Raw genomic sequence first — 12,736 nt, 5'->3', positions numbered from 1 at the left:
AAATAAATCACAAGAAATCAAATAATAAAATATAAAACATGTGGAAATAGGTGATTAGCTCACTTCAACAATCATAACCAACTTTTGTTTCAGGTTTTCTTCTTCAATCAACTAGTTAATACCTGTAATAGTCCATTTTTAGTGGTGTCGAAAACATTGTTTCAGGACCACAATTCTAATGATTGAGTTATTATTTTATTATTTATTTAATGTCCATGGGATTATTTTAAGGTCGTATTAAAAATTTGTTAAGAAATTTTGAAGTTTAAATGGTTAAATAGGTAAAAAGGACTAAATCGTAAACGGTGTACAAATTGAATTCTATTAGTTAAAAGGGCTAAATGGCTTTGGAAAGATAAGTTAATGGACTTGAGGGGTAAATATACCATACTTCAAGTTAGTGGATATGAATGGATAGGTTTTAATGAAATTTCAATAGATTTTAAAGGTTAATATGGTAATTTGATAATTAGGTTAAAAGATTAAGTTAATAAAAGGTAAAATAAGCTATCATCTTCTTTCTTTTCTTATGTTTGAATTAGAAATTTCCATTGAATGGGAGAAGAGATTCGTTTTTGATTTCTTCATGCATGGTAGGTTTTCCAGCCCCATGTTTAGTGATTTTTATGTTTTTGAGCTCGTTTTAGTTTAATCTAGCTAGCCCGGCCGTTAATTTGTAAAATTGTTAAATGTTGAGGGACTTTCCATGGTTTTTTTAATACATTTTGAAGTTATTTGATAGATTATTAATCTTGGATGTAACATAAACATGTTTTATTAAATGATTTTTGATGAATTTTGAAATAGGAATTAAATTGTTGAAAGTGTAAATCTATAGGTTTTAATGTGAAATGTTGGTAGTTATGGGTTGTACGAAAGTCCCTTATAGCATTGGTTAAATTGGATTTCGGGTAAAATGGTTAAATTTCAAGCTATGAGCTTAAGGACTAAATTGTGAAAAGTTAAAATATTAGGGGTAATTTTGTAGTTTTTCATAAACATGAATTATGGATTAAATTGAATCCTAAAAGTACTTAATTGAATGAATTTATCTATTTAGATCAAGATAAACAAAAATCAGACTTAAAATCGAGGAACGGCTAAAGCTACGGATTAGTGTTCAACTCTACTTCTACAACTAAAGTTATCAAGGTAAGTTCATATGAATTTATGATTGTATTCATGTTAGCTAATTGATTATTTTTTATGTTGCATTAATATAAACGGACTTGAAATTGTATATGTATCGATGTATGAATAATTTATGTATAACGAATCCCATTTGAGCCTTAAGAATTCTTAGGATACGAATGACATGTCATTAGGGATTTCATGTTTCGGGTGCTAGTCTTGAATGTCCTACAGATGGCTGAGGTCTTGCGTTTGTTGCGGATTCTCAACAACTCGTGTGAGTAGCATTGTGTAGCTAACATTCTTACCCACAGCTCGCGTGAGTAGGCCTATTTCACAGCTCATGTGAGCATTATTGAAAAGGAAAGGTTAAAGTTATATAGAAAGGCACACTATGTGTGTGAGTATTCGAAAGTATCTGATGCAATTCTAGGTGGTTCAACGGGTAAGAAAAGGAAATGACATGCTAAGTATACAAATGAAATAGATCATGTTCATATGAAAAAGTTGATGAATTAAATGATGTATATGTGAAACTTACTTACTATATGATTGAATATATTTTTAACATGGATAAGCATACTAACTTGTGAGTTTGATGGTGCTTGTATAAACTAATGCTAAGCTTATGGTCTTGGTTATGATATTGTGCTTATTCTATAAACTGTGCTAATGAAATGGTAAGTTTTGTTTGAGTTTACACGAGCTTACTAAGCACTAGCTGCTTACATAGTTACTTTCTTTTGTTTTATAGATAATTGGAAGCTCAATCAGTTGCAAGCTTGTCAGAGACCTATCACACTATCCAGCAACCATTTCGATAGTTTTTTATTGTATTTTGGCCAAGGTTATATATATGTCATGTATAGGATCTTTTGTAACGGTAGTTTATTAATATGTTTATGGTTGATTTGTTATGTATATGCCTATGAAGTTTATGTTTGGTTTGATGGATCTATAATGCCTTGTTAAGTTAGGTCATTTTGGCCACTTTTGGGAACTTGAAATGCATAACCTTTGTTGGTATGTTGATGATGATATGCAAATGTTTGTATGTGATATCATTTGGTAGGGAAAAGAACTAGGTTCTATGCTTTAAATGTAGCTATATTGCTTTCATTTGATCAATTATTTTTTAATGCAAAGTGGTGTTTTTGAATGACATATTGGTTAGATGAAATAGGATTTTTGAAATGGTATGTTTAGGTGTGTTTGAATGATGCTTAAGTCTCTTGAATGTGTGCACAAATGGTATGGTTGGTTAGGTATGGTTTGGCCTTGAAAAGGCATGTTTCTACGGTAAAAATATGGATCACACAGCCCGGGACACGGACTATCACATGGTCGTGTGACACCCACGGCCTGGCGACATGACCGTGTGACACCCTGTAATAGCTCGTTTTTAGTGAAATCGAAATAGTGGATTCGATGTGAAAATATTTATTTTATTATTATTTTAATGTCTACAGCATGATAATTGAGTCACATGAAAATTTTGTTAAGAAATTTTATCATTTGTATACTTAATTTGTGAAAAAGGACTAAATCGTGTAGAGTGCAAAAGTTAGGTTCTAATAGCAAAAGGTGTCTAATAGCTATAGAACTTTAAAGTAGAGGTCCTTATATGGTAAATAGACCATTAATGGTGTTAATGGATGAGCATGGCTTGGCATTTGTGTAAATTTGATTAATTTTTAAGGTTAATTAAGTAAATAAGTAAATAATGATAAAAACTAATTAAATAAAATATGCTATCATCTTTTAGTCATCATCATCAATCGAAAATTAGGTTTTGGAAAGCCATTTTTATGCTTAAGCTTTCGGCAACTTCATCTTGTAAGTGATTTTTGTCCCATTTTTAATGATTTCTATGTTTTTTGAGTCGTTATAGCTTAATCTAGCTAGCCCAGGGACTAATTTCTGCAACTGTTACAGTGTTAGGGCTTTATCATTGATGAATATGTATTTGTTTTGATGTTTGATGATAGAAACTGAATGGTTTTTGTTAGATAAACAAGTTTTATAAAGTGATTTTTGTTGAAAATGTCAAATAGAGATTTATTTGTAAAATGTGAAAATATTGGGTGAAATGTGTGAATTAATGAAATGTATGGGCAGCTATGAGTCTATATAGAATTCGACTAGCATGGGTGTGGACTAAATTGAATGAATTTGCATTTTTATGTGCTAAGGACTAAATTGTAAAGTAGTCAAATGTTTAGGGGCAAAATGGTAATTTTTCCATAATATGAAATTGGGTTGAATTGAATAGAATAAATATTAAAGTGGTTAAATTTGATCATATAGATCAAGATAAGCCACGTTTGGAATTAGATCGGGGAAAAACAAAGTAGTGGATTAATCGATCGATTTTATCCCTATTAATTCGAGGTACGTTCGTATGTTAAAAAGCATTAAACTAGTTGTGTTTTAAATACTTTATTATTGCATTCTTGTTGAATATGACTTCACTGATATACTCGAAGAATATTTGGCAATGTATGAAATCCCGATTGAACCTTAGGAATAGATAGGATACGTATGACATGTCATTAGGGGTTACTATGTTTTGGGTGTTGGTCCTGTATGTTCTACCAGCGGCTGATTTTTTCGGCATGTGTTGCGATTACTCGTTAGCTTGTGTGAGCAGCATCGTGTAACTACGTCTTAACCGTCAGCTTGTGTGAGCAGACCCAGTGATAGCTCGAGACTGAGCATTTATATGAGATATGAGATTGAGATGGTTTTGACCATGTATTGGCACTTAGTGTGTGAGATTCCCGAGTATCCAATATTATTCCAAATGGTTCAATGGGTATATTAATGATATGAAAGAGTAAGAGGTTGACATGTATTAGTATAGGTGTGTAGTTGAATCATGTGGAAATTGGATCTATGAGATTTGTGATTTCATAATTAACTTTGTTGGTGGTTATATGTTTGGCTAATGAGACTAAATTGAGTTGCATTATGATTTAAATTACATGCTTAATTATGGTTGATTGGTAAGTTATATTTGCAGTTATACGAACTTACTAAGCTTAATTGCTTACTCTGTTTACTTTTTCATGTTTTATAGTGATTCGGAAGCTTGCTCATTTTAGAAGTTTTCGAAAATTGCATCACACTATCAAACTCTCATTTTGGTGCTTTTGGACTTAATGTATTTTGGTTATATGGAATGTATAGGTCATTTGGTTAATGGAAGCCTATATGTTTGGTTATGTAATTAGCCATGTAATGTTGCTTGATTTGGTACATGTTGGTATGTATATATATGTGTGGTTAGTCTCATTTTGTATGTTGTTTGGTGTGCCATGGGAATTCCTTGATTTTGATTTGGAAATTTTAAGTATCACATGGTTGAGACTGAGAAATGACATATAGGTTGTGTTTTAGGCACAAAAGTGTATATATGCCTTTAATCATTTAGGTAACTTTTGGGAGTGATATTGGTATGATTTTAAATGGTTAGTTGTGATGCTTAAGAGCTTACGATTGTTGGTGATGAAATTGCATGACTTAGACCTAATTTTTGGTTGGTTTAAATGCCTATCGATGATTTGGTGTAACATCTCGAATTAGGGTCTAGTCAGAACAGTGGTTTTGAGACCACATATATGACGTAAGAAATTTATTTTTATTATATTTTTATGGTCTACGACTTCACAAAATGATTTCGTAAAAATTTCGTTTGAAAATTTTGACGTTTGGGCACTCAATTTAGTCAAAATGACTAAACCGTTAAAAGTGCAAAAGTTGAGTTCTACATGCTAGAGGTGTCCAATTGTTATGAAATTTCAAATTAGAGGTCCTTATATGGTAATTAGACCATTGGTTAATTTGTTGGACAAAAATGGACATGAAATGGGTGAAATAGAATATTTTTAGGTTAGGGGCATTTTGGTCATTTGGTAATTAAAATAATAAAAAGGGAAAATAAAGGCCAAATTTATTCTCATCTTTAACCTTTGGCCAAAATTTTCATGGAAGCCATGTCTAGGGTTTTGTTCAAGCTTTCCAAGCTCAATAGTAAGTCCGTTCTTACCCCGATTTAAATGATTTTCACGTTTTTAAGATCCTTGAGGCATGATCTACCTATTTCTAGCCTTATTTTGAGTTAGGGTTCATGTTTAAAAATTTACCCATGTGTGACATGTGTGTATTTTGATGTTTAATAGAGGAATATGCAAGTTTGATGTTAGAGAATGACTTTTACTAAGTGATTTTCGGTAAAAATGCATAAAAGGGCCTATTTGTAAAAGTTATAAAATTTGTCATAAAAGTGTGATTTAGTGGAAATTGTGGGCTGATATAGTTATGAAAATAATTTGGCTAGGCTTAAAGAGTGAAGAAACTGAATAAAAATCATTTTACGAAACTAGGGGCAAAAGTGTAAATATGATAAAGTTTAGAGGCAAAAACGTAAATTTTCCATAATGTGATTCTTGGATCACATTGAATAATGTGGCTAATAAATCATTTAAATGTGATGCTTTAGATTAAAGAAAACGAGATTTGGACCAAGAATGGGATAAAAACGCATATTTGATGGTTAGGTCATTTTCACTATTTTTGGTATCGAGGTAAGTTTGTATGAAAATAAAGCAACATGCTATTATTATATGTCTAATGTTTAAATATTCCATGAATATGTATTTGTCTTTATGGAATGGATTCACAATGAGTCGATGATATTCGACAAAGTTTCGAGATAAGGTCCCGTGTAAGACCATGTCTGGGACATGGCATCAGCATCGATATGAGACCCCGTATAAGACCATCTCTGGGTTATGGCATCAGCATCGATATGTGAGCTAGTGTAAGACCATATCTGGGATATGGCATCGGCGTTGATATGTGACTAGGGTAAGACCATGTCTAGCATATGGCATCAACGTTGATATGTGAGCCAGTGTTAGACCATGTTTGGGATATGGCATCGACGTTGAAATGTGAGCCAATGTAAGACCATGTTTCGGACATGGCATCGGCGTTGAAATGTGAGCCAGTGTAAGACCATATCTAGGACATGGCATCGGCTTGGATATGTGAGCCAGTGTAAAATCATGTCTAGGACATGGCATCGGCATTGATATGTGTGCTAGTGTAAGACCATGTCTCGGACATGGCATCGGCACTGACATGAGATTCGTATAAGACCATATCCAGGATATGGCATCGACATGTGGATCCATGTGAGACCATGTTTAGAACATGGCTTTGGCACTCTATTTGGTGCATGATGATTCCCAACGTCGTTCAGTATTCCAAATGGTTCAACGGGTAATTCAAATATTATATCAAAGTTGTGATAAGGAATGATTATGTCATAATGTAGTACAGGCATGTACGCAAAACTCATGAGAAATGATTCGATTTAAGATGCACCTTTGGTAAGGATGCAAATAAGTAAGTCATGTTTGTGAGAATGATTTTGTGATGACCTTGTGGTTATAGGTCTATGTTCATGCAGTATAAATATATGGTAAATTTAATTAATGATCATGTGTGAAGCTTTTAAGCCAAATCGAATTGAGATACTATGTGTTTATTCCTTTAATTTTGTGGTTTAATGAATAACAAAAAGAGGAAAGGATTGGCGTAAATGCCTATTAAAAATGGTTATGAATGTATGGATAGATAAGAGTTTTTGGACATTTGAATTATCTTAAGCTATATGCTTGGAAATGTGAATGTACAAAATTAATGTGTACTAAAATAGTCATGGACAGTAGCAGCAGTCCAACTTTGAAAATCCACCAAAAATTGTGAAAATCGAATTAAAGGGTAAATAAAATATGAAAATAAAGCTTATTGAGCCTAGTTTCACATAGAAGAACCGGTGTAAGGAAAAAGGAATTTATATTATGAGATAATTGAATTGTTGTGAGACAAGGTTAGAATGATTTTGGGTTCCCCTGTTGTAAATTTGGAAAATCATTAAAAATTGTAAAAAAATAATTATGGGTTATAATTTATATTCTTAGAATCCTTAATGAGTTTATTTTCAAAAGAAACAAACAGGAACATCTTCCAAATTATGTATGAGGAGATAATTAATTTTTAGTGAAGTGGGGTCGGAACTATTAGACAGCAAACTGGGGTAAATTTGAAGAATAAAATGTACTTATTGGCCAATCCATAAATTCTAAAAATTTCATAGTAGAAAATATATATGAGTCTAGTTTCAAATGCTTTTAACGGATCTAAATTTAGAATCCTTTAGCTCAGTTATAAATAATTTAGTGACTATGACTCGAGCAGACAACTTGATTGAAATATGAGCAAATAGTGGAATTATGTGCAATAGTGTACCTTGAGAACATGTTGTAAGAATTTGGAAAAAGCACGATAATAAATTGCTTATTATTTTCATATGTTCTATAGGTCACTAAGCTAGCTCGGGTTGGAGATCACCCACGATGCTATCACACTATCAAATTATCATCGTGGGGTAAAAGTGAATACAAACCTTTTAAGCTTATGGCATGTATAAGGACTAAGGCACTTTTTTTATATGTTATATTATTTAGCCATATGTATTGGCTTATGATGATTTAATACTCCAATTTGTATATATAGCCATGAAGGATGGCTTATGTTAATCTTATTATTATTCACGTGTATGTCAATGTATTATGAGGTGATTTATATTTGCTTGATGAGTGCTGGTTGAATGTGTCCAAGTCGTTATGTTGTTGAGTGACTAGGTTTGATGTTGTATGTATGAAAATGATGGCATGTGGTTGACATGTTAATGTCTTAGTTGTGGATGTTCGGTAGTAAGAATATGCTTGAACTGGTGTCATATGAAGTGTGTATGTATGTGGGCATAAGAGGGTGGCAAATGACTTGGAAAATAGCCTTAAAATTGACCACAGGGCTGAGACATGATCGTTTCTTGGCCGTGCAAGGGACACGGCCATGGGACGTGGGTGTGTACCCAGGTCGTGTGAAGTTTATATTTAATTTTGATAATTTAATTTGCGACACAGCCTAAATAAACGGGCGTGTGCCTTAGCCGTGTGACCTCATTTGTTCATACATAAATGGCAGAGAATTACATGGGTCAGGGACACGGGCGTGTATGACCACACGGGCATGCCTCTATCCACACGGGAGTGTGGCCCTGATTTATGAGAAAATTTCCTAAGTTTCCAAAGTTGTCAGTTTAGTCTCGAGCCACTCCTGATGTATGTTTTGGGCCCCTTAATCCCATATAAGGGACGATATGCATGTGAATGAAATGTTTTAAATTGAGTGAAATTTTATGGCTTGATTATGCATGTGTGATTGTGATTAAGTTCAGTAATGCATGAAAATGATGCATGTGGTTAAATCTTAATTGTGGATGGTCGGTAGATAGAATATGGTTGAATTGGTGTCATATGAAGTGTGTATCTATGTGGGCATAAGAGGGTGGCAAATGACTTGGAAAATAGCCTTGAAATTGATGACACGGGCTGAGACACGATCGTGTGTCTTGGCTGTGCAAGGGACACGGCCATGGGACATGGGCGTGTTCCCAGGCCATGTGAAGTCTGTATTTAATTTCGAGAATTTAATTCGCGACACGGCCTAAATACACGGGAGTGTGCCTTGGCCGTGTGACCTCATTTGTTCATACATAAATGGACAGAGATTTACACGAGTGAAGGACTCGGACGTGGGTGACCACACAGCCTACCCACACGGGCATGCCTCTATCCACACGGGAGTGTGGCCCTGATTTATGAGAAAATTTCCTAAGTTTCCAAAGTTATCGGTTTACTCTCGAACCACTCCTGATGTATGTTTTGGGCCCCTTAATCCCATATAAGGGACAATATGCATGTGAATGAAATGTTTTAAATTGAATGAAATTTTATGGCCTGGTTATGCATGTGTGATTATGATTAAGTTCGGTAATGCCTCGTATCCTGTCCCGACATCGAACATGGGTAAGGGGTGTTACATTTAGTGGTATCAGAGCTATGGTTTAGTCGGTTCTCGAACTAACCTAGCGTGTGTAAGTCTAGCTATACATACCATATTACTACTCGTGATAGTGTGATATCTCCCGACTCTAACGAAATTGTTTTGTTAAGACAGAGGTGGCTTCCAACCGAGCTAGTTTTTGGATAATGCTAAAAATGATATTGAGATGAATGAAATGTGCTTATGATGTGTCAAAATTTAAAAAGGTATGAATAGAAGTTTGTGATATGTATGTGTTAATATACGAAATGAGATAACTATAAGCTAAGAAATGTGGAAATGTGGAAATGTGGATTGAAATGAAAATTTATATGGTGATAAGCCATCCATGTTTGTATGGCATGCATATGATGTTATGTGCCCAATCTATTTATTTAAGTGAATATGATAAGTAAACTTACCCAACGGGCGGAATGTGTGTACACTTGTTTGAATAATGCATAATCAGTATGTCCATGTAGTTGAATCTCATGTTTAATTGTTAAATTAGAGAATATATAATATTTTGTTTTATGACTTACCCTAAATGTTATATGGTATGGAAATTGAACTGGGAGAACAAATTGAGTAGAACATAGGAGATGAGTACGATCGCTCAGTGATGAATTAACGAATAAGACCATGGTTGGACCATGGCAGTACATTTGAGTATGTGTAAGACCATAGCTAGGCTATGGCATCGTAATGACATGTAAGACCATAGTTGGACTATGGCATCAAGTAAACTATGTACTCGATCTGTAAGACATTCTCTAATTTGACAAATGAGATAAGTAAAATTGAAGCTAAGTGTTAGAATTTAATTAGATATTAATATTGAGCTTGAGTAAGTAAATTCATTGTTCGAAACTATGGATGACAGAAAACATTTGTAAAATGAATAAGTGTGATAATTTACTTGCAGTGAACTATGATATTATGATGATATGACGTTAATGATGAATCCTAAGTCATATGTGTGTAATTATGAGAGTCAAATTAGAGACTTTACAACCTCTCCCCCTTACCAGTGTTGCTTTTATGACGAAAATTCACGAGAATCATGTTGAATAAGTTTATAAGTAGGAAACTAAAGATTTCAGTGGTGAAATAATTAGTAATGCAAATAGAATTGAGTATTGTGTGAAAAATGAACTTAGTTTTAGAAGAAATACCAGATTGTTTTAAGGATTACTGACTATGCAATGTCACTAGTAAAGAAGAAGTTAGTCTCAGCTAATCGACTCAATTAGTTATGGAGTCTAAAGTAAGTGTTTGTCGAAATCCCTCCCGAATTGATTTTCATCAATGAATAGAATAATACAAGGTTTATTATAATAGAATTAGTCGGAGAAATGATGTTCGAATTGTAAAGTGTCTATGTGTAACAGTTATGATTGACTAAATTTGATTACCTTTTCTGGATATTCTATATATTCCTTATTCTCAGAGATATGTCTATGATTGTTCATTTTTGATAAAGTTCTTATGTTGCGAGAATGTTAGCTAACTCTAATGTTAATCGAAAGCACTATTAGTCTGGTTGTTTTATGATCAATATTATTTTATCTCTCTCTTCAGGACTCTATTCTAGTATGTTCAGAATAAAAGTTAATGGTGAAAACTTATGTGAGACTATTCTTCAGTATCTACTGGATGATATTTTATCTTATATGCATATTTAGGAAGTGCATTATCTTTGCTACGATGGAAATTCCAGAGCTGGTAAGTTTTATTAAAGTCGATGAATTCAATCAGGGTATTTGTTTCCAAGAGCTAATACAGTTGAAAAGAGTATAGTGATATGTTATTATTTGATAGTTGAAATCAACCCAGTTGTTTTTATCAGAATAAGTTGATTTGTTGAGATGTAGTTTGAGTTATATGTATTTAAGCATGTCCTCAGCTTAAGGAATAAATTATGAGAATTCATGAGTATATATATAGACGGATAGTCAGAATGAAGAAATTATATTCTAGAAAGTATGATATAGAGATACACTTACTGGATTGCTCTAAACGAATGATGTTATTACGAGTTAAAGTTGTTCAGGTTTGGAAGGTTAGCACATTTATGAAAGTTTGAGTAGTTAGATTCATGTTAGTAATGTAACATTGAAGTTTTTAAGAAAACCCATGCCTCTTTCAACGTCCTTCTTAGTGTTTTAAAAGATAGTATTTGCTAAGTTAATAAAGTGAATGGAAGCTGTGCACCAGGTAGGTATCTGAAGCAAAGGAGGTGAGCCATGAAGGTTACTTAAGTACCAAGCTCTTGATTGGATCCAATCCTAGACATGCCCACAACCTTTGCCACACTTTGGTGCGAGGTTAGGTTTTGAGAAAAACGAGTTGGAATTCATTTAAGTAGATATTTTTGATAAACCGATTAATTGTAGTTGCGTTATTTTTTATAAACAATTATCATTTTGGAAACGCGCCCTAAGTCTAACCCATTTTGGATTGTTATCAGTAGAATATAGGGTATAAAATAAAATAATCCCAGAAAAATAATTAGAATGGCCTTATTACAACCAAAAACCAAAAAATAATATTAATTAAGATAAAACTTATAAAAAAAATAAATCGGTTACTTATTGCAATTAAAAGAAACAGAAACAGTAGTGTGGCCATCTCTGAGTCCCTCGCAGCTCCAAACCATCTAAGCTTAGGGATTACCTGTGTGACAGCCCTAAATTGACCCTAGTCGGAAAGTGGTTTCGGGACCACTAAACCGAGTCACTGAAGTATTTGAATATGATATTTATTGTCTAAAATATGTTAATATGAATGTGTGAAAGTTTTAAGCTTTGATTTAGTCGATTGCATGTGAATTTAATTAATAGGACTTATGTGTGACACTTTTGAAATGTGATAAGTTAATCTATAAGGACCTATTAATGCATGTTGTATAAATGATGGGTTTGCATGTCAAATTACCCAAGTTTTAGATAGTGGCCGGCCATGCTATGGGGTAAAACATATTATAAACATTTTGTGACAACATGTTGTGTTAAGAACAATAAAATATGAGGGGGGTGGGAGGAGAAACCAAAGTTGTTTCATCCTTGCTCCCCCATTTTACTGTAACTAGAAGAAAAAAAAGCTTCATCCTTTTTGATTCTTCTTGGCCGAATTGAAGAAAGAAAGAAGAGAAGGCTTCGGTCACTTTAAGCTTAAGGGAGGTTAGTAAGTTGTGTTAGTTTTTTTAAATTTTAAGCTTGTTTCTAGTTGATTAGCTAATTTCTTACATAACCCATGTCAAAATTTTGAAATCTTGGTGATGGTTTGAGCATTCGGTTTTAGTTATTAAAGGATGAGATTGGGTTATAGCCTTTATGTTTTAGGAAGAATTGTTGAAGAAAAGGGTTTAAGTTAGTCAAATTATAAATTTTAATGCTCAAGGGTACAATGGCCAAACATAGATTTGTATAATGAGTTGAACACATGCCGTGTGAGTGATTGAAATGATGAGGTATGAAAATGATTGAGTTTGAGTGCTTAATAAAAAGGATTGGAGGTGAGTATGTGTGACAGCCCTAAAAGTGACACTAGTCGGAAAGCAGTTTCGGGACCGCTAAACCGAGTCACCAAATTATTTAAATATGATATTTATTGTCTAAAATATGTGAATATGAATGTGTGAAAG

The sequence above is a fragment of the Gossypium hirsutum genome, chromosome A12 (genome assembly GCF_007990345.1).
Source record: "Gossypium hirsutum isolate 1008001.06 chromosome A12, Gossypium_hirsutum_v2.1, whole genome shotgun sequence".
NCBI classification, from domain to species: domain Eukaryota; kingdom Viridiplantae; phylum Streptophyta; class Magnoliopsida; order Malvales; family Malvaceae; genus Gossypium; species Gossypium hirsutum.
The sequence above is the reverse complement of the archived record's forward strand: the minus strand, read 5'-3'. Positions refer to the sequence as shown.